Here is a 22,633-nt window from a genome sequence, read left to right on the forward strand (position 1 = left end):
CTAAGGATTTGCCTGTCTCACGCGTGAGTGATTCTCAGTGACAAGCGCGCGCACCTCTGTGACCCCCGCGGGGAGGACGGTTTCCAGCTGGGGCTGCTGCCCAGACCGACCTGAGCCAGGCTGGGAGCACAGACCCCTTGTCTCTCAATCCTTTCTCCAAAGACATGTGTGCTGAACTGTGTTGACGGCTGCACAACCTAGCTGATGTATCCTAAAGGTCAATGAATTTTATGTTCAAATGGGGTGGACTTTATGGTATGTGATTTTTACTTCAATAAGGCTATTTTTAAAAATTGTGTCATTGGAAAAATTACATAAACAGATTTGCACATATATATATGTACCTATGGACGTATCAACTCACGTGTATATATTGTACACACATATGTACATATCTGTATATTCGTGTACACACCTGTGTGTTGTATGTGCATGTATGTGTACACCACTGCAGACACATGTCCAGGTGTACCTATTACACACATATTGCATGTGCACACACGTGTATGTGTACATATGCATATATGATTTAGTGTGTTAAGAAGGAAGGCCCTTTCTAACAGGAAGAGTCCCTGACTTAGAGGCTGGAGTCCTGACCTAGCCCTGGCTCTGCCACTAATGTGCCGAATGGCCCTGAGCAGGACACTGCCTCTCCCTGGACCACATCTGTAACTCTCGCCCTCTTCTCTCAAGAAGTTTCTCGTGCAGCAAACAGAGAGACTCTTTGAAAACGTCAGTCCTCTGATCAAAACCCTCCCACGGTTTCCCATGTCTGCCAGAGCAGAAGCTGTAGTTCTTTTAATGATCTCCGTGGGTCCTTACAAGGCCTCAGAGTAATACTACCCAGTAGATGGAGTGTTCTAGGTCTCCCACTCACTGTGGTAGCCACCAGCCACAGGTGCCTTGTTGAGCAACTGGAAATGTGTCTCCTGCGGCTGAGGAGTCAATTTTATTTTAATTAGTGTAAACATAAATGTAAGGAGCCAAGTGAGACAGTGACTCCTGAATCCTTAGACCATCTGACATCCCTCGCTTCCTCCCCAGCCTGAATCACTTCAACTTCATCCCCCTGACTTTCCCCTCATTCTCTCTGTTCCAGCCACATTGGACTCCTCACTGGCCTTCCACCTCTTCTGCTCCAGGACCTTTGCACCAGCTGTTCCCTCTGTGCAGTTTCTTTATTGATTATGTTTCCTGCTCACTGTCTAGAAAGTTGGCCCCATGAAAACAGGGATCCTCACCCATTCTGTACATTTGTGCTTCTCAAAGTTTTAGAATAGTGCTTGGCACATAGCAGATGCTCAACAAATACTTATTGAATATAAAAAATTGAATGAAGACTCCTGTTCTGGTTTAGCCTGTGGAGAAGAATGGTCTGGCCATTCACTGTGATGTGCCTTAGCTCTTTCTGGCTCACAGGACCCCAGATTCCCTGACCCTCCCATGTCCATGCAGATGGAAGGCTTTGGTCTGAAATAGCAAGCCACCCATTCCCAGGCATCCTGGCTTTCTGTGGCTCACGAAGATGCTTGCGTTGTTAACTGGCTGTAATAGGCTGGCAGGTGGGAGGGGCTCAGCCTGGAGAGTCCCCACCAACCCCCTCAAACCCCCGCTCCCCAGCCTTTCCCGGACGCCACTGCCTTCTGCGTCAAGTGGAGAGCTGGGAATGGTGAACTCATGTTATTGTACAATCTATCAGCTCATTCCGCTCCCCCACCCGCCCTCCTCATGTCTGGGAGAGAAGGCCGGCTTCTTAGTGAGAAGCAAAGGCTATGGATTCCCACAAACACACACAGTGAAGAGAAACAAGAAATTACTTCCCCTCCCAGACCAAACCCCATCCCGTGAATCGGTCTACGGGTTGGGTCTAGCGTCTCCCCTGAAGTAATTCACCCTTGGAAACTCTAGGAACCTGGAGGCTCCCCAGATACGGTTGCCTCCTAGACTCTGTCCCCTCTGGAGATTTCGTTTTGCCCTCCTTTGTCCCAGAGCATTTTGTCCACGTGACAATACCCAGCTCTCCCAACATAAGGGGAAGGCCGGCTGCTTCCCGGCTGCTAGATCCCCTCACCCGAGCTCCCTGCAGCCCGAGGACAGTTTACAAAGACAGGGCTGCTCTGCTCGCTTGCTCCAGCAGAGCTTTCCTCTTGTAGCCAAACTAAACCTTTAAATGGTAGAGAGGCATTTAGATTTCTCTTCTGCCCAGCTGACAGTAGGTTTACAGTTTATAATCTGGCCTTTGTAAAAGCATTTGTCAGCCTGGATATTTCATTTTCAGCCCGACCACCCATGCAGAGGGACAGGCAGGAAGCAGCCCTTCATTTGCACCAACAGTCAGCGTGGAGGTTGGCTCCAGAATCACAGAATTCGGTCGCAAAGGGGGACTTTTTTGGCATTATCTACTTCGCATCTCCCGGCGAAAGCAGCCCTTGTTTATAAGAAGCAATTCCTGAATGCTAAATTTGGAAATTCTACGTATTCCTCTAATCCGTTGGCCCTGAGCAGGACCGGCCTCCTCTAAGAAAGCTTCTCCACTTCCCCAGCGTCCCTCGGGTGTCCAGCTGAACGTCGGGGCCCGTCGGGGAAGGCGGGGAAGGCCGGAGTGCCGCGGCCCGGGCAGCCGGGGGCCTCTCAACTCAAGTGCTGCTTCTCCTGTCCAGCGACGCGCTCCGCGGCCGGCGGGTCTATCTTTAAGTGCGTGTGCACCAGTGTGCAGAACACGGCTCCCTCCGGGCCGGCCCTGCCCCAGCTTTGGCAGCATCTCGGGGCTCTGGTGCGTGGGAGTGGACCCGGGAGGAGGGGGAGGCCGGCACTAAGGCAGCATGAACTGATACGGAACCTCAGTAGCTCGAGCTGGCATGATAGCGGGGAAGGAATGTAATATAGTAAGTAACACTCACGTTTTATCTACATTGCTTGAAGACATTTTCGAGGGAGGAAATAACACCGTTTTGGGCGACAGATGAAGGAGACAGAGTCAGCGATGGTTCATTTGCAGAGCGCACTCCCCCTCCCACACCTTCCACCTGAGCCAGAACGCTGGAATTCGGCTCCGAGCTCTCCAGCCACCTCCCCTCCTGCTGCCGGGCCTTTCTTTTTTTTCTTTCTTTCTTTCTTTTCTTTTTCTTTTTCTTTTTTTTTATTGGAGTTCAATTTGACAACATATAGCATAACACCCAGTGCTCATCCCATCAAGTGCCCCCCTCAGTGTGCCAGGCCTTTCTGCATCAGAGCTCACACCTCTGTGGTCTAAGCTGTGTACACATGACCTCCTTCAGGGGATCCAGGGTGAGCTGGCCGGGGGGACACAGATGCAGAAAACCAAGGTGCTTCCCCACTCTGCCTACACGTCTCTTCTTGCCCTGGAGCTGGGGTGACTTTTTCTGCCACCCACAAGTTAGGCACACCCCAGGCTCCTGGACCTACTCAGCTACAGAAGGAAGACATTGGCCACATGTTTGGAGTATAGATTACATGCCAGCCACTTACTAATGGCACGGCGGAGGTGGGTGGGCAGGCAGGCATTTTATCCTGGGTCAGGTTGGGTGTCTCTCAAGCAGAGCCTGAGGTAAAGATTCTCACACAAGTAGATGATCCGGGACGCAACCCCAAAAACACCTGTAGGGGAGTGAGGAAGGGAAGGGAAGGAGCCTGCAATGCATCTTGTCAAACAAATTACCCCCTGGGGGCCCCTGCAGAGTAATCCCTCTGGGGAGTTCCACTGAGTAGTATAGAACATGCACCCAAGAGCTTCCCATTCTGAGGGGCCTGGGACCTGGCTGGTTACCCACCAATTCACTGTCTCACATCATCATTGCCTGAGGGATGCTCCCACGTGGCCTATTGTACACTTGGGCAGAACCAGCTCTAAGAGTGCAGGCAGTTGGAAAACTGGCATTTGCTTGAATAGCGAGGGTTAGGGGTATGGATGGGCTCAGAGAACCTAGGGTCACTTAAGTAGAAGGGAATGGAGACAGGCCCAAACCTAGGTGGCCTTACACATTTCTAACCCTCACCCCACTGCCTCACCTATCAAACACGATACCTGGTTTGTTTGGCGTAGAGCCCTCTCTCCAAACCACACTTTGGTTTCTGTTCATGCATTATCAATTCAAATGAATGTCCGTGAAAGCTTCCTGGTTTCTTACAAGAGACACATATTTTGTTTGGATAGATTTCTCATATGCTACATTGCAAATACTCCAACCCCAAAGGCTAATGTTACCCTTAAAGTGGCTGTAACCAAAGTCCGTTGGGAATATCCAAGCTATACTCAATTTCACTAGAAGTCTATGCCAAAGCATATCTTACCCTCTAAAAATTAAGATTTCAATGTAAAAGACTGCTGTGGAGACTAGTTTTTACTGAATGACTACATGGATATTGCGTTGGGCTGAGCACTCACTCACATAGATGTGCGTGGAGTAACTCCCGATCTCTTAAAAATATTGGTGACTTAAGGCAATTGCTTCTCTAAGAGTAGACCACCTGACCTAGAGTTGAGAGAGAATCTACCAATGTCAGCAATAAAGATACTACAAATCTAGGGGTGAGGCGTGGGTGGATACAAAAATGGTTCAAACTCATCTATCCAGGGAAATAGGATAGTGTTACACTATTGTTTGTTTTTACAGTGAGATTATTTTACATGTTTCAAACGACATAACATTTCTCTTATTCAAAGGATCAGTTTAAAAGAAGAAGTTACTCTCACACTTTTTTGACATTAAAAAGCTCAAAAGAGATGCCTTCATTCCCGAAGTCATATAGACCAACACATTGATTTTGCTGATGTCACATAGAGCTGACATGTAACCCACACATATTTATATAGTGGTTTCTAAGATTTTTCATTCAACAGAGATTGTTCCTGTGAAGGCCTATGTAGAACTTCAGTATGTAAAGCAGATAAATATGAAGCTGTTTTGATAGAAATCGGGTAATGAGTTCTGGTTGAAACTTTTATTTCCTATCCCCCTGCATAGTGTTTTCTCATATACCTCCATGCAACCCCAAGTACTGAATAAACCAGCTTGAAAACTACTAATCAAGACCAAATTCTACACCCGACACATGAGAAGAGTAAAACCAAGTGATATTAGGTCATTAGGGTAACATAACATAGCAAGTCTGCAGGCTGACCCAAATCAGAATCCAACTCTTTAACTCTGGGCTGCCCTCTAGAGCTGTAGGTAAACCAGAATACTTAGCAGAGATTCCAGAAGGGTCATGCCTTAGCAGTAGGGCTAAAGGGACCCTAGAGGCAAAGTTACTCTAGACCTTCCCTAACAAAAGATTAAAAACAAGCCTCAAAAGGATCAAGCTGCCTTTCAAGTAACTTAACCTCCTGCCAAAACAAATTTCAACCCTCTTTAAAGGAAGACAACCAAATCCAACAACTCAATAACAAGCATTTGTAATGTTTGGCATCCAATCAAAAATTACTAGACATGTGAAAAGCAGTAAAATATGACCTATAACCGAAATAAAAATCAGTCAAAAGAAACAGAGCCAAAGAGTGACAGCAATGTTAGAATTAGCATGGAAGGACTTTAAGCTGCTTTCATAAATATGCTCAAGGATTTAAAGAAAAATGTGAACATAATGGAGAAAGAATTGGAAGGCATGAAAAAGAACTGAGTAGGAAGTTTAGAGCAGAGAACACTATCTGTAAGATGAGATTTCCACTGGGTGGGCTTTACAAAAGACTACTTACTGCAGAAGAAGAGATCAGGGAACTTGTGGGCGTAAGAGGGTAGACCATATAAACTGAAACAGTTTTACGGGACATCAAACAGAATTATATGCATGTAATTGAAGTTCTGGAAGGAGAGGATAGAGAGAGAGAGAAAGGAGTAGGACATTTTTCAAAGAAATAATAGCCAAAATTTTTCTAAATTTGATGAAAACTATAAACCCACTATAAACTTCATCCAAGAAGATTAGCAAAACCCAAGTAGGATGAACACAAAGAAAACCACACCAAGGCACATCATGATGAAATTGCTGAAAAACAATGATAAAATATAAAATTTTAAATCCAGAGGGAAGAAGACACATGGAGTTCAGAGAAACTAAACGTAAGGATCCTCACAGACTTCTCAGCAAGAGAGAGAGCCCTCATGGCTGCAGGAAGCCGGCGAACAAGAAAGCCCAACTAGATCAGAAAGCCGAGGTAGAGCTTCTGGATGGAAAGACATGCCACCCTACAATGATCTATGCCAGCAAAGTGTGTGCCTCACATGCTGCCTCTCTACTCACACAATTCATCCCCTGTGGTAGATCAGATCTTTGTTCAACAGACCTTCATTCCCTTCTAGCCCCAGCCTCCATGGGAGGAATGTATTTCTTTACCACTTGACTTTAAGCTTGGCCAAGCAGCTTGCTCTGGCTAAGATATTAAGCAGGCATTACACTAGCAAAGGCATGATGTGTGCTCACACAGTTGAGTTTTCCTTCCTGCCATCCTGTCTTTGACCATGAGTAGAACACACTCTGGCCAGAGCTTAGCACAGCTCAGCCCACCCTGCATCAGCCCCACCTCATCCAATCTCAGCTGGCCTGAGAGATGCACGAGCAAGAAATAAATGCTTATTCTTACATGCCACCATACAGCCTCCTTTCCTTTAAAACTCATTCTGAAATATGTTTGCATATTCATTCTGTTGCCCAGATGTGTAACCTAAAGCAAACCACTTAGCCCCTCCTGGTCTCAGTTTTCCTCTTCTGTAAAACAGGGATGTCGGGCTGAATCAGTGGGTTCCAGCATTTGCCTGAAATATAAAAGCCGTCTTTCACTATTTTCCCACTCAAAGCACATTTGGGAAAAGTCTCCTTTACGTGAAAAAACTAACTTGGTAAATTATAATTAGTTAATACAAATTAGAAAATTAAATAAAGGCACATATGACTAGGAGTAAAATGGGCTCGAAGACATGAAATATTATCCCACCAAGGTATGTTTAGTTAGCACAGGAAAAAAAATCACAAGGCAGGGTGCAGTTTCCAAGGGATCTTGTAAAAAAAAAAAAAAGAAAGAAAGAAAGAAAGAAAGAAAGAAAGAAAGAAAGAAAGAAAGAAAGAAAGAAAGAAAGAAAGAAAGAAAGAAAGAAAGAAAGAAATGAGCCCTACGACCTCTCAAGACCATTTCCCTCAGATCTATACAGGAAATTCTCTCCAAAATGTATGTCTACAAACTCCACTCAGCCTTACCATGTTGGAGAAGGGTTCCTTCCCTCTCCAGAAACAGGGAGCCACTTTCAGCAGGAGGAAAGGCAATGACAAGGCAACCTCATCACCTCTTCTGGGTCTCACTCCCCTGAAATGTTGGCCAACCTCCAAGTCCATGAATTTGTGTTTTCCTTGCTGCCATTAGTTTGTTTTTAAAATGTTGTCCATTACTGTCTGAATTCTTCAGATTGTCATTTCTCTGCCCAACGTTTGATCCACTGCTTCCATGTAGCAGCTGTCTCCAGACGGGTCCCCCTGAAGGCAGAGCCTGAGACCAGGACTTGAGACTGTTTGGGAGATGACCCCAGGAAGCATAAGCAAGTCAGGAAAGGGGGATGAGATAATAAAAGTGCAACCTCTGATGAGCTGGGTGCAACACACTTCAGAGTTGTCCTATGGAAGGATGGGCAGTCCAGGGTAACTACCCACCAAATCCCGTTCCTCCTGGACCGATCACACCTTGGCGTTTCTGGGTTGCCCTTCACATGCACTGACAGATTTACCAAAGTGCTGGAGAAAGCTGCCAGGTAGAGGTGAGAAGGGGTGCAGAGGGCTGGAGGGAAGCCACTCAAGGTGCCCAGGAGCCACGCAGCACACCTCAAGGGGGAAGGTGTGCCAGCAGCACCTGCTGCCAAGCACTAACCACTGCTAGGGGTTGCCACGGGCCAGACACTGCACTATGCTCTTCGTAGGCATGATGTCACTGACTTCTCACTAATTCTGTGCAACGGACACTATTGTTCTTCTCATTTCTCAGATGGAGAAAATAAGGCCGTGAGAGGTTACATACCTTGCCCAAAGTCACCTAATTTGGGATCGATTTAGCCAGTCTGACTCTGGTCTCATGAGCACCAGACTTCTCCTTCCTTTTGGCCATGACCCTGGAGGGTCTATCAGCTCTGACCTCTGACCTTGGGCTCACCTTAAAGTGCCATCTGCTCTCCTCTCAGTCCCCTATCCCCCTTGGGTGCTCTCTGAGCACATGCAGGTGCTCAGAACCTTAATCTCAGAGCCACGGAGATCCTGGGCTCCGTGCTGACAGACCCCGTGCTGCCCGGCTCACAGAGGCCCTGCAGATGTGTGCAATTAGAGGGCGGGGAGGGCCCGCATTGGAAAACATAATTCTGCAAAGGATGCCACAAGGACTTTGTCAAGAATACCAGCCTCATATGACCGGTGCCCAGGGAGCAGGGAAGGCAACCATCATGCCTCCTGGGACAACTCTAAATCCTCCCCGACCGCATTTAAGAAGAAGCTTGCAGGAAGAACAAAGGGTTAGCGGGCTGGACGACCATCACGATCCTGGCTGGGCTGGTTAGGGTAATTCCAGGACAGACCATGATTAAACTGCTTATGGTTTTGGCTTTGAACCCACAGAGCTCAAGGCAAAAGGAGAATGATCTAAGAGCCAGGCCCATGTGGAACCTTCAAAAAAGGGACCCGAGGGATGTGGCCAAGCCCACCCACCCCCCTGAGCCATCTGTCCTAGCTGCCCCCAGGGACCTCCCAGCTGACGGAGAAGGGAGGACCCGGGAGCCAAGGAGACCTGGGTTCCAGTCACTAAATAGCCATTTTCCTAGGGCTTCCATCGCAGAGACCCCAAACTAGAGGGGGAGAAGGCACTTCAAAGAACAGAAGTTCATTATCCCACAGTTTGGTGGCCACAAGTTCACGGCCCAGGTGTGACAGGGCCATGCTCCCTCCAGAGGCTCTCGGGGACAGTGCTTCCCACCTTTCCAGCCTCTGGTATTGCTGGTCACCCTCAGTGTCCCTGGCTCATGGACACATGGCCTTCCTATCTCTGTGCCCCACTTCCCTCTTCTTATAAGGGTGCCACTCACTGGTTTCAGGACCTGCCCCAACCCAATATGAACTCGCCTTCACTTAGTTACATCTGCTAACACCCTATGTCCAAATGACGCGACCTACTGGTACCAGGGGTTAGGAGTGGAACATCTTTATAGAGGACACAACCTGACTTTGTGCTGTCCTCCCAGCTTCTCTAGAATAGAGGTTACACACTCAGCATCTAGGGCACCAGCACCGGTCTGCAGTGTGGCCTGCTCGTGCCATCCGACATGCCCAAACTATCTGTGGTGAAGGACCAGATCTTTTCTGTTTCTGATTCCTCATGGTCACATCCAAAGCCCTACTGCCCAAGCCTAGGTACTCAGCATTCACTGCCTGCAGTGCACCTGGTGGCCTTGTATAATGGCAACAGGCTCATGCTCGCTACTCAGTGAGATGAACCCACTGAATGGGCTGCCCTAGAGCTCTAGCATGCACACGCACGTGCACCCATGCATACACTCATGTGCACACCCATGTGCTCATGCACACACACTGTGTCTCCCCTACACCAGAGCTGCCGACCCTGGGAACCTTCACCCCAATCCCCTCTCCCCCAGGCAGCCAGGCCCTTGCCTCCTCAGCTGGCAATAATTCTCCTGAGCTCTGCTTCCCACTCCCCATCTCTCCTATGGAAAGTAATTCAAACTTGTCAGGGACTTTCTAAGTCAGGAAACTTTAGTTTCAGAAACAGGTTAGAAGAGCCTACAAACTGGGCTGCAGTGAGACCTTATGATACATTTTGTGTATCAGATTTGACATTAAGAAGCAGCCCATAGATAAACAGAAACTAAACCACTCTTCAAGGAGGCAGCTGCTTCCCACACCATCATGTCCTGTTTAATTACACCATCACTCGGGCCTGCACAAACGTTCACGGATGGTCAAGGAAGAGCCAGGCACACGTGACTGGGGGGAGTCACAGCCCCCAGAGGAGATGGCCCAGGATGCTGGAAGTTTAGCCTGTCGGTACCACAGGTGGCAGAACAGACGAGTCGCACCCGGTCGGCCCAGCACAGCCAGCAGCATGTGCATCATCACAGTCGTGCTATTTCTCCTGAGCCCAATCCCACGGGGTGAGGCGATGAGCCCAGGTGGTGGCTACACGGTCCATTGTCCCCACCCCAAGGAACCACAGACCAGGGGCCCGGGACCCTTTATAACAAGCAGTAAACAAGGTGTGCTCACCTGGACCTTCTTAACCATCTGCACGGCAGCTGCAGAAACAACTCAGCGTCAGAGGATGGCCTGGCATTGTGGCCTAATACCAGAAGGACAGGCAGTGAGACTTGGGGCATGCAGACTGGCCCTTTCAGTGAAGCGCACCACCCTGTAGCTTGGAAATGAAATTTTAGAGACATGATGGGAGACCCTGGGTGGGCCTCCGCCTTGAGCGATACTAAGAGTCTCATTTTACTACATACATGAGTATCTCCTAATAATAGAGTCAAGTTTGACATGTTTCTCGAATTCCTATAAGTAGTAGGATTCTGGGAGCCTCCTTCTGCTAGGAAAATTACCCACATTGATGTGCATAGCTAAAGTTCATTCACTGTTCACCACTGTGCAACATTCTGTAGTGTGACCATCTGACAGTATTTCTCCTCCTGTTGAGGGTGTTTGGGCTCTGACCACTCGTTTACCACTACAAATCGTCCTGCTATTAACATCCTTGAACTAGTTTTCTTGTACACACTTGGAGGATTTTTTTCTACGAAGCGCTTCTCAAAGTGGGGTCCTCAAGCCAGCAGCTCAGCATCACCCAGGAACTTACTAGAAATGCAAATTCTTTGGTCCTACCCCAAACCCATTGAGTCACTGCAGGTGTGAACAGCGGTGAGGGAAGGAACAAGTGACAGGTACGGGAGCCCCAGGGGCCTCCTCAACAAGCAGGGGAAAGAACAGCGATGGAAAGTCACAAACAACCCGACTTTTAACTACAGAAACAAATGAGGGGTGGCTGGAAGGGAGGTGTGGGAGGATGGGGTAACGGGGGTGATGGGCGTGAAGGAGGGCACGTGATGGAATGAGCAGTGGGTGTTACATGCAACCAATGAATCACTGACCTCTACCCACCTCTGAAACTAATACTACTCTATATGTTAATTAATTGAATTCAAATAGAATTTTTTAAACGACCCCCAAGAGCCAAAATAAAACAAAAATGAGTAAGTGATCTGAATGGACATCTCTCCAAAGAAGATATGCAAATGGCCAATCAGCACATGAGAAGATGCTCCATATCATTAATCATTAGGGAAATGGGAATCAAAAGCATGGTGGAGGAGACACCTGGGTGGCTCAGCGGCTTAGCGCCTGCCTTCAGTTCAGGGCGTGATCCCGGGGTCCTGGGATCGAGTCCCGCATCAGGCTCCCCGCAGGAAGCCTGCTTCTCCCTCTGCCTGTGTCTCTGCCTCTCTCTGTGTGTCTCTCATGAATAAATAAATAAATAAAATCCTTTAAAAAAAAAAAGGCATGGTGATGTAACTGACCCCTGACCCCCACTAGAATGGCCAGAATCAAAAAGACAGGTCGGAGCAGGCATTGGAGAAGACGGGGAGAAGTCAGAACCCTCACTCACTGTTGGCGAGAATGCAAAATGGTGCGGCCACTGGAAAACAACCCGGCAGCTCTTCGAAAGGTTGAACGCAGAGTTCCCACAGGACGCACCCATCCTACCCTTACGTGTATGTACCCAAGAGAAATGAAAACATGTTTGCACAAGAACTTGTCCACAGATGTGCAGAGCAGGTTTGTTCATGCTTTTTTATAGCTTATAGGTATGGCCCAAAGTGGAAACAACCCAAATGTCCACCAGCTGATGAACGGACGAGCCTAATGCCCCACACCCACACCAGGAGTATCACTCAGCCGTCGGAAGGAAAGAAGTACTGATGCTTGCTACATAGAGATGAACTTTGAGATGTTGAGTCGAAGCAGCCAGTTACCAAGGCCACATGCCGTAGGGTTCCACGTAGAGGGAACGCTCCGAACAGTCAAACCTGTAGGGAGGGAAAGCAAATTCGTGGTGACGCAGGGGAGGGAGGAAGGGGAAGAAGGGAGGGTGACAGGGCTTCTTTTTGAGGTGACGGAAATATTCTAAAACTAGTGGTGATGACTGCAGAATTCTGAGACTTTGCATAAAAACACTGAATTGTACGCTTTAAATGAACAAATCGTACAGTATGTGAATTATACCTTAATAAAGATGTTCACACAGACACACACACACAACAATCACATCGGAATGTTCTGGAACATTTTCCCTGTTCTTCCAGCAGACTGGGGAACAGGAGTGGTGAGGAGAACTTAGTGACAAGGGTAGAACACAATCCCTGACTCAGACACACCTGGACCCTAATCCCTCCACCGTGTGTGAGTCACATCAGCCTACGTGAGCACCTTTGCTTTTCTGCTCTTCCCTTTTCCTCCTTTGTAAAATAGGCGCTAACAGTGCCTAGGCTAACAGTGCCTAGCCCCTACGGCGCCTGTGAGGGTCAAACATGGTTATATGTGGCCACCAGCCACAGGGCCTTGACACATGCTGGGGCAGCCTCATGTCACCAGGTTACTTCTGATCCTGCCAGCCACCGGCCAAGGACCACTCAGGACCCAGAGAGAAGTGTATCCTGACGGATATAACCTGGAAAATTAGTAACTGGGGTGAAGGGGATACCCTGGTCCTGCAGTATTTGGGATGATGTGGAAAGAAGCCCCAGTCCCTATGTTTTTTCCTGACACAGAGATGGACCCCACTCCCCAAATTGGAAAGGGTGAGAAAGATCCTTCTGAGCTCAAGGACTACCACAGAGAAAAATGACAAAAGACAGGGGCCATTTCGGCTCTAACTTCAAAAGGCCGCCTCTGAGTAGGGCCTGGTGCTACCAGGGTCTCCCACCCAACCCCCACCTCTGCTTGGAGAGGAAAAAAAAACCCTTGGACAGGATCCATCTTTAACTCACTTGCTGTGTCTGAGGCCCAGACACACGCTGTTTAGACAGCCTGTTTCGGTGGGTGGTCAGGCCGGGAGACCCGCGTGCAGAGTTTACAGAAGGTCCTGGCACAAATGAACTGTTGACGACCAATTGGAAGGGCTCAGTGAAATCACAACATGTAAAATGTGAAAGGGGGCCCTTCTCCGTGTGGGGGGGTGGGGGGGAATGGGAGAAAAAAGGAAAGAAAGGCCCATTTGGAAAGAATTCAAGCAGCCACAATAAGGCAACGCACAGAAGTCTGGCCATCAGACACATACGCCCTCTGCAGAACTCGGCCCCCCCACCCAGCTAACACACACACACACACACACACACACACACACACACACACGGGGCTTTTTTTTTTTTTTTTAAGTTTCATAGATTTAAATAGTTTTTCTGCATCAAATACAAGAAACAGACCGACATTTTGTCATCCCCTGTTATGTGGCAGGCTAATATTTGGCTATTTACGCTCCATTGGAGACCATTTCTGGGAGAACACAGGCCCCTTCCAGGTTGGTGGCCGCCTGCCCGGCCACCCGCACCCACCTTGACCGCCAGGGCTTGGCGAGGCCTGAGCCGGGAGGGGCCGCCCCGCCACTGGTTTGGGCACAAAAGCCTGGCTGGTGCCGTGGAGAGGCCTCCGTCCGCCCGGTGGGCTCCCACTGCAGCATCACCCATGGAGGGGAAGGTGGGGGAGCACCCGCTTCGTGGGCCTGAGTGCCAAGCACCCACCAGCACAAGACGCAGACGCGTAAATCCTAGAACCTGCCCACGGTAGCTTCACATTCAGTTCCCCACGGAGTCCCACGGTCGTTCGCAGAAGCTCTTTTGTTTTTTCTAGTGTCTGTGCCTCACTGTTACTTTCACGCGCATCCAAGAACAACTTAGAGCTTTCTTTTGTATTTTTTTTCTTTTGTATTTTTAAGAAGCATCGACTGACATTTCCTTTTGAAACTTTCAAATGTTACTCCAAAGTCTGTGTTGGGGGGTTTTGTGCATAGGGATACGAAGCATTCATGCGCGTGAAGGGTTTTGAGCTCCCGGAGGAGGGGTAAGCAGGTGCACCCACCGGCTCTCGGGGGGCGCAGGCGGCTGGCAGTTCTGACAGGTAGACATACCGTCACCGTGAACGTTCTCTCACAGTCACGCACGGGACGGGAAAGGTGCATTTGAAAGAATTTCTCCAGGAATGTAAAGTGTGTCGTGGGGCTACTTCTCTTCAATTTTACTAGCTCTTGCCAAATTGCATGTCACGGGCGTGCTCTGAGGGACAGTCTCGCCACGGTGTTGTCACACTGTGGAGTCTGGTCCATACGACGAGCCCGAGAGGTAACTCAGGGCTTACATCACCGCTTTCCTACCCACTGGTGAGAACGCGCACCTTTTCAGCGGTATATTAATGTCCGGCTTCATCTTCAGCGAACCACCTGTGCGTACCTTTGCCTACTTTTCTGTTAGGTCCTTCTACCGTTGATTGATTCATTTAAAGTCTTTTGCAACCTTGTGTGATTACAATACTGACAACGCCAGTGCCCACGATGCTTCAGGGGCTGCTGTGAGCGCACTGCGGATGGCACCTGCTCCCAGACGAGAAGGTGGGGACGCTGGCAAGGGGAGCACTTGCAGGCAGGACGGGGCCACTGTCGGTGGCCCTGGGACGGGAGCCCAGGAGCCCTTAGGGAGGATGCAAACAGCTCCTTCGAGCTAGTGGCTCCATGGGCTTCCCTCCCCCACCCCCATCTTCTCAATGGCACATTTGTCAGGGAGAAGAGAATTATTTTCCGTTTTAATTGTAATGCACCAAAGCCCTTTCACACGCGTGGTGTCAGTGTGGGAGCTGCCCGGACTGCAAGCTCGGGAGGATGCGCTGGGCAAGTTCCCTCCGAGTTCCACGTCTGGATGCACATCTACTTCCTTTCTGCAGACACTTGACTTTATTGTACTACCTGTCGGGTAAACGCCGACCCTTTCTCTGGGGGGCCCTGATGGCTGCCGGCGTGGCCAGTGCATTTATGTGACAGACACAGAGTCCAGCCGGGACCTGGGGGGCTGTGTGGGACCTGCCCAAACCCTCCTGGGAGGGTGTCTGCTCGTAAGACAACCCCGAGAACCCTTGACCTATAGCCCGAGTGTATGGCCTTGGAGATTATCTGAAGGAGAGAAGGTGACAGTCCCACAAGATCCTGTTAGATCTCCTTTAGCCCCATCCCCATCTGCCCTACCAGCCACTCAGTGGCAGGGAGTGTCCCTCAGATGGCCAGCTCCCACCATTCTTGGGTCCAGGCCAACGGCTGAGACTAGGACTCTGCTGGGACCCGGCTCAACCACTGTGCTGAGCGCTGCTGCCTCTCTTCCATTCACCACTCCCCCCCTCCTCTGTCTCCACCTGTCTCTGCACTGGGCACTATCCCCACTTACAGATGCTGAACCCCTGGGGCTCAAGGGGGCGACAAGTCTTTGTTGATGTCCCACACCTGGAATTTAAACATAAACTGGGTGCCAAAATGAGTGCTCTCTCTCTCAGTCCCAGAATGTGGCCGTGTCTGCTTCTGGCAGCATGAGGGGATTTTAGGCGGTGTGTAGAGAACACCTATTTGTGTCCACAGTGGCAGGTTCCTTGTCAGGTGGGGTGAGGAGTTGCAAGCCTCACATGAGCTTCTCACACTGCTTAGGTGAGGCCAGCAGGGCTGGACGTGCTGGGTCACAGGCCTGCTTCTCTAGCCGCCCACCTGGGTTGCACCCCAGCCCTGCCCTGATGGGCCCAGTGGCCTCGAGCCACCTGCCTCACCTGCCCCCACAGCTCTGTGATGGGACTTATCTCAGCTGGCTGCTGCCAAGCCTCAATGCTGATGTTGAGAACAGTGCCCGGCACAGGAAGCACGCGGTGTTCTCAGTTAAGATGTGCAAAGAGGTTCTACTCCAAGAAAGATAATAGTATTTAAACTTAAATGTTGCTATTTAAAGTATTTTTATTTAAAGAAAAATGGGAATAGCATTTTGTAGATGTAGAAATAGTGGCCCAATTTACCCAATGTCTTCATCGACGCTCACTGATTCCAGAGTGTGGTTCTCCATCCTGTGTGTGCTTGAGAACCGCTGGGGGAGCTTTTAGGACGCTCAGGGCCTGGGCCCCACCTCAGGCCCCTTGAAGCAGAATCCCTGGGGGTGCAGCACAGGTCAGGAGGGTGTCGGGTCCCAGGTGACCCACACACAGTGGGTCCCCTCTGTGTAGGTGCTGAGTGAGGACTCTGTGTGGCGGGAAGACCAAAGGGCTCCAGCCTTGGAGATATGGATGGTTTGTTGGGGAGATGACTTTGACTGTGAAGGAGGTGGAGGGCTGGCATCGTGGGCAGCAGTGGGGACTCTGGGGGCCCAGATGGGGCAGTGAAGATGGCATGAGCCGGAGAGGTGACTGGGAGACATATTGTGTCATTGAGGCAAAATGCACATAACCAAAAACTAACCATTTTAAAGTGAACTATTCAGGAGCATTTAATGTGTTCTCATTGTTGTGTACCTGTCACCTGCATCTGATTCCAGAACTTTGCCAACACCACAAAAAGAAACCTGTCCCCATTAGCAACTAATCCCCATTGGTGCCCTCCCGGCCCCTGGCAACCACTAACCTCCTTTCTATGTCTATGCATGTACCGGTTCTGGACTGTCCTGTGGATGGGTCACACCATACGTGGTCATCTACGACTGCCTTATGCCGCTCGGCATGATGTTTCCCAGGTTTGCCCACATCTAGCAGGTGTCAGAGTTTTGTTCCTCTTCATAGCTACGTAGTATTCCCCTGTGTGTACAGACCACACATTATTTATCCAATCATTGGTTTATGGACATGTGGGTTGTTTACACCTTCAGGCTGTTGTGAGTAATGCTGTGAATGTTTGTATTCAAGTGTCTGTGTGGACGTGGATTGTCATACCTCTTGGGCAGGTATGATGAAGAACCCTATGACCCAGAATCCCATTCCTAGCAGAGACTAAACTCACATTCTTTAAACAGCAGTACTTGGGGCTGTTTGTTTTTCAGGAGGGACTGTGTATGGGGTTTCTAGACCTTTTCTTGTTCCAGCAGCCCTAGAAAGCAGGGCATAAGAGTGCTTCCAGCTTGCCCTCAGTGACAGAGCTAATGGAGGGCAAGGCAGGGAGGGCCACAGGCAGCCTAGGGGAGCCCCTGCAGAGACTCTGCACTTCCCCTCTGTCCTCACTCTGGTTTCTTGCCGGGCCTCCATCCACAGAGGTAGGTTGCCTATTGATGCAAAAGGAAGAGATCAGCTTTGGTGGGTCTACGCCAGATAAGGAAGACGTGGAGGCAGACAGATGAACAGCATGGTAGGTTGGAGAATCTTCTGGAAACATGGCATCGGGCTGAGTCAGTTTGGACAGGGCCTGAAACCTCAGATGGTCTGAGGAATAGAAAAGAGGAAAAGGGAACACATGCGGATGTGCAAGGCACAGAAGACCAAGGACCCACAGGGCTCCCGTGCGTCCACAGACATCACCAGGTGGTGGTTCTGGGCTCCAAGCTTGGGGGGATCTGCCATTGTAGACAGGAAACTCCTGCTTTTGTTATCCCTGTTGGGCCCTGGGAATTGCCCCCAGCCTGTCCCATCCAGCCATCTTATAGTGGAGGAGTCAGAGACGGAACGCACAGTGGGCTATGCTCAGACAACGATGGTAAGAGGCCTCCACCAGTGTCTCGGCTCAAGCCTGTCCACTCTGGGAGCTCTGAAGTCACTCTGAGGACAAGAGAGGAGGAGAAAGCCTGTGGCTGGGCCTGGGAGAACCCAGTGAGGGACAAGGGGCCAGGGAAGGTGGCCAAGGAGGCATGGCTGTGGAACAAAGATTCAGACAGGGTCAAGGAACCTGGCATGGCCCCCACTCTGCTGCCTGTTGATCCCAAGCAGACCTCACAGGCCTCGCAGACCCCAGCCCTGTCATGTGTCACAGGAGGTGGTGAGACCGGAGGCCGTGTAAGGACAACACCAGCCCTGAAGGACACTTCGTGGGAACGTGCTCACCTCGCCTCCCCCGATACCCTACGAGCACCAGTTCTGGGGTCCAAGGTCACACCAAGCTGCATGACTTCCTGACCTGATGAGTCTCCTTTTTCTTATTTGCGAAATGCAGATAATAAATGCATCCAGCCCCTACAGGAGCGGCCAGCCTTCCACGCACCAGGCCTGCCCAGCATCGGGTGCTCGACTTGCGCCAGCTTTTGTCGTTGCTGTTTAGCCACCAAAAGAAACCCTGAGCCTGAGCCTGGCCCCAGCGATGCAAATCTTAAGTGGAGGAGGAGGATGCAGAGGAGAGGGGGAGGAAGAAGCTGGTTCGAGTGTGTGAGAAAGTGGCCCTAGGGTCTCCAGTCCTCATTTCAAATGTGGACTTTAATTACACATACGGGGCCGGCAAAGAAAAATATGAACCCGCAAGAGGATCGTGACCTCAGAATATGTTTTTAAATACACAGAGGAAATTCCCAATTTGATGCTGCTGGATGGGTAGCGTTCCCGTTCTTTTCCCCTTGCTAAAATCTGGAGCGTGATCTTCAGCCAAAATCAACGCTACCTTGACACTCTGCTTTTCACAGGAGAGAAGGGGCCCGGCCGGCGTTGGCTGCGGCGGTGAGACCCTCCCGGGGTGGACGCGGTGGCACCAGCCGCACCTCCTGCTCAGAACCTCAGCGCCACCTTGGGAGGCGGTGGCAGGAGCGGAGACGAGAGCGAAGCGCATCAGCAGTTTCCAACACACAAAAGGAGGATGCTGCGCGTTGTTTTCTATCAAAAACCAGATGCCAGGTTCAGCGTCTGACTTACGAACAGGGTGTAACCTGGGCCACCGAGCCTGGTGGTCGGTTTCCCGGGCAACAAAACCGTCCGTGACCACAGCGCAGCTCAGCGAGCCACTTAATCAGGTCCCCACGTTATTTGTGCCGCTTTAATCAACAAAACTTTTTTTTTTGTTGCAACCATTTTTATGGAAATTTTTTTTTTTTCCAAAATGACTTGCACATTTCTCAGAGGGTTCGGAACATATTTTGAATTTCTCCAGATGCCACGGCTGTGAGTGTGGGTCAGCGCGCTGGCTTGCACGGCCGCTCTTCACTCATCCTGCCAGGAGCACAACAGACAAGATCCCTGCCCTCAGGGCACAGACACTCTGGGAAAGGAAGCCAGCAGGGGAAGAAAAACACCCCGTGGTGCTGGTGTTAGGAGGAGCGAGGTGCCCAGAGCCAAGACGGGGAGGGGGCGCGGGACCACGGCGAGGTCGGCCCCGTTCCTCCGAGTTTCGGGATATTTGCCTCCCTACAAAACCATCCAGCCTGCTATGCCCTTGAGGATCATATGATTCGTGTGGGTAATATGTTTCCTTCCCCCGTGGTCATCCTTGAATAGGAATTTCTGAGCAAACCAAAGGGAGGGCAGCGAGTGCGGACAGCTAGCTCACCCCCAGGCCCTCACCGCAGGCTGGCCTCTGCGCCCAGGCGAACGCGGTTGCCTCTCGGGTTGCCAGTCCACGTCAGCGCCCCCCAGAAGCTGGAAGCACAGGGCTGCGGAGCGGGGGTTACAGCCAGCATTAAGCGGCACAAATTGAGTCTTTAACCCATCGTGACAGCTCCAAAGCTTTTTCTAAGTATCTAAATTTACTTTGATTTTTTAAAGATTTTATTTATTTATTCATGAGAGACACACAGAGAGAGGCAGAGACACAGGCAGAGGGAGAAGCAGGCTCCATGCAGGGAGCCCGGTGTGGGACTCGATCCCAGGACCCCAGGATCACACCCTGGGCCAAAGGCAGATGCTCAATCACTGAGCCACCCGGGCGTCCCTAAATTTCCTTTTAATAATTGGCTAGATTCTGGAAGAGAAGTTCCTGCCTTTTGGGGAATGGCTCTATTTCCTCAGGATTCTGACTTCAATGAGGTCTTACAGGATTCTGGCTTTGGTGGGGTCTTTAGGATTCTGGCTTTGATCGGGGTCTTTGGGATTTTGGCTTCTATCAGGTCTGCTGGATTCTGGCTTCAATGGGGTCTATGGGATTCTGGCTCTGGTGGGATCTGCTGGATTTTGGCTTTGACAGAGTTTGTGGGATTCTCGCTTCAACAGGGTCTGCAGGTTCTGGCTTTGATTGGGTCTGCTGGATTCGGGCTTCAACAGGGTCTGCGGGATTAACCAGGAACCTCAAAACTAAGTGGACGGCAGTGACTGAGGAGTGCTTTCTTGGTGAAATTAGCACAGCTCTGCAAATCTGTCCTGCCCCTCCTTGAACCACTGGCTACCCAGCCCCAGCCCCAGGGGGACAGAGCAGCACTGGCAGCAGGTCCTGAGGCCGCACTGTGCACTGGGTCTCGGGGCAGGCTGCCTGATGACAGCTTGCAGGGGAGCCCCTGACCCCATGCCTGGAGCAGGACAGTCCATGCAGGGGGCTAACTTGGGTTCCAGGTCACTGTCACTGCGTGACCTAGGCAAGCTACTTGGCCCCTCTTTCCACTGGAGCATCCCCACCTCTAAATCGAGAATAACTATAGCCTCTGCTTTGTGGGAGAGTGGAGACAGGTGAATGCACTATCCATGTCAGAGGCAAAGAAGTACAAGGGCATAAGTGGGCAGCGAACTGTTGGCTCTTCACTATCACTCACGTCCAGTGTGGGAGGACCCGGCACAGCGCCTGCTCCTCAAGATACACCTACGAGGACTGAATGCTCCACTCTCACTCCGTCATGTGTTAGAATCACCCCGTGAACTTTAACATCCCCACTGCCCCAGCCAATGCTTATCAATCACCACCTGGGTGCTGGGGTGCTGAATCCAGACAGCGGTAGATGGTAAAGCTCCAGGTGATCCCTGTGTGTGGTCCAGCTGGGGACCCCAAGTAAATCTAGCACAGAGGCTCTCAGAGCAGGGTCCCTGAACCAGCAGGATCAGCATCACCTGAGAGCTTGCTAGAAATGCAGATTCTGAATCAGATATTCTGGGAGTGGGGCCCAGCCATCTGCACACTAACAGTCCCCCTTCCCTGCCTCTGTGATTCGAATAGCACTGGAGTTTGAGAACTGCTGATCTAGAAGGTTCTGAGTAGAAGAAGAAAACACAGCCTTTTTCATTCCACGTTCAGCTAAAAACCATTTTCACAAGCATGTGTTTTGAAGCATGGCAAGGTGTCAAGGAGAACCCCATCATCGCTCCCACCCCGTGGGGCCCGGGAGGAGCCTGAGGCCAGCTGGCCGTGGGATGCCGGGCTGGTTCTCCCTCCCACCCTCCACCATCGCTAATTCCACCACTGACACACAGACGCACCTCCTCGCCCCGCAGGAAGCAGAGCATATCCCAGCCATTTCTCTCCCGTCTGGGCTCTGCCCTGGGGATGATAAAGGCAGACCTCGGCTCTCGGAGCCTCCACGGCTAATTAGATCCAGATGCAGCCTAATGAGCCCACAGCCGCCTGGCCTGGGCCTGGCGGACCCTTGAGCCCACCACTGCCCAGGAGGGCTGCATCTGCATGGGGAGGAGGGCACGGGCGCCCCAGGCCTCCTTGTCCACAGGCGCAGATGGTGACTGTCGTGTGCGGAGGGCCACCACAGGGAAGGGGCAGGAGCACCTGCTGAGTGAGACGGGACACAGCTTAAGACAACCGTGTGTGCTAGAGCCATAGCAGGGGCGCAGGAGGGCCTGTGGGGGCCGCCCTTGGGTCCACTGGGAGACACTTCTCCCATCAGTGCTTCTCGGAGCCCACCAACTCCGCTTGCCTGTGAGCCCTCCCAGAGGGGCCTGCCCCACTGGCTCCCAGACCCAGCTGCTTCCCTGAGAACCACCAGACTGTATGGCCTGTTGGGTCTCAGCAGGACCTGTCCCTCCTCCAGGGGTTTGCTCAGGGATGAACAAGGTGTGTTTTTTCCCTGCTCCTGAGAACCTTCTAGACCAGCAGTTCTCCAACTGTGGTTCCATCAGACTCACCCAGAGGGCTTGTTAATGTGCAGATGTCTGGGCCCCACTCCCAGGGTTTCTGATTCAGAATCTGCATTTCTAGCAAAACTTCCCAGATGATGATGATGATGCCAGTCTGGGGACCCCGCTCTGAGAGCCTCTGCACCTGGCTCCCCACCTGAGCCACACACAAATCAACAAAGAAGGCTTTTGCATTCTCCCACTTCCCACCCTCCTTCCCAGAAATTAGGGAAGGATGGACTTTGGGGTGGCCTCTCATGCTGCAGATGAGTGCACTGAGGCTCAGAAAGCTCAAGGACACACTTGGTGTCACTCCGAGTCAGGCACCACCTGGATTCAACGGCTGCTGTTCCCACTAAATCCTGTGGCCTCCTTAGTCCTCTGTCCCCACCCTCCCTTGGTCCGGGCCGGGGGGGGGTTGTCTTCCAGGAGTGAGCATCCCCAGAGGCAAAGTAATGCTGAGGCTGTAGTCAGAAAGGCCAGCACATACCCCAGCCCAGCACTAGAGATGGCCACTTCTTGTTCTCAGTTGGTCTGAGATGCATGACCCTGACTGGCCCAGTGGCCCTCATCCAAACTGCGGTCAGACACCCACATCCCTCCTGTCTTGTGGCTCTGCCTT

General features: G+C 51.0%; 1 long non-coding RNA gene across 3 annotated transcripts in view; it reads left to right on the forward strand.

The window, feature by feature from the left end:
- The window catches only part of LOC106558853, an 81,747-nt gene that overhangs the window by 33,384 nt on the left and 25,730 nt on the right, over positions 1-22,633 (forward strand). The window contains exon 4 of one of the 3 annotated variants that reach the window (XR_005359980.1): positions 1,100-1,429. The exons of the other annotated variants lie outside the window; for them this stretch is intronic. This is a non-coding gene — a long non-coding RNA (uncharacterized LOC106558853). Of the gene's footprint in view, positions 1-1,099; positions 1,430-22,633 lie in introns of those variants that run through there. 3 annotated transcript variants of the gene reach the window in all.

Source organism: Canis lupus, chromosome 5 (genome assembly GCF_011100685.1).
Source record: "Canis lupus familiaris isolate Mischka breed German Shepherd chromosome 5, alternate assembly UU_Cfam_GSD_1.0, whole genome shotgun sequence".
In the NCBI taxonomy this organism is placed as follows: domain Eukaryota; kingdom Metazoa; phylum Chordata; class Mammalia; order Carnivora; family Canidae; genus Canis; species Canis lupus.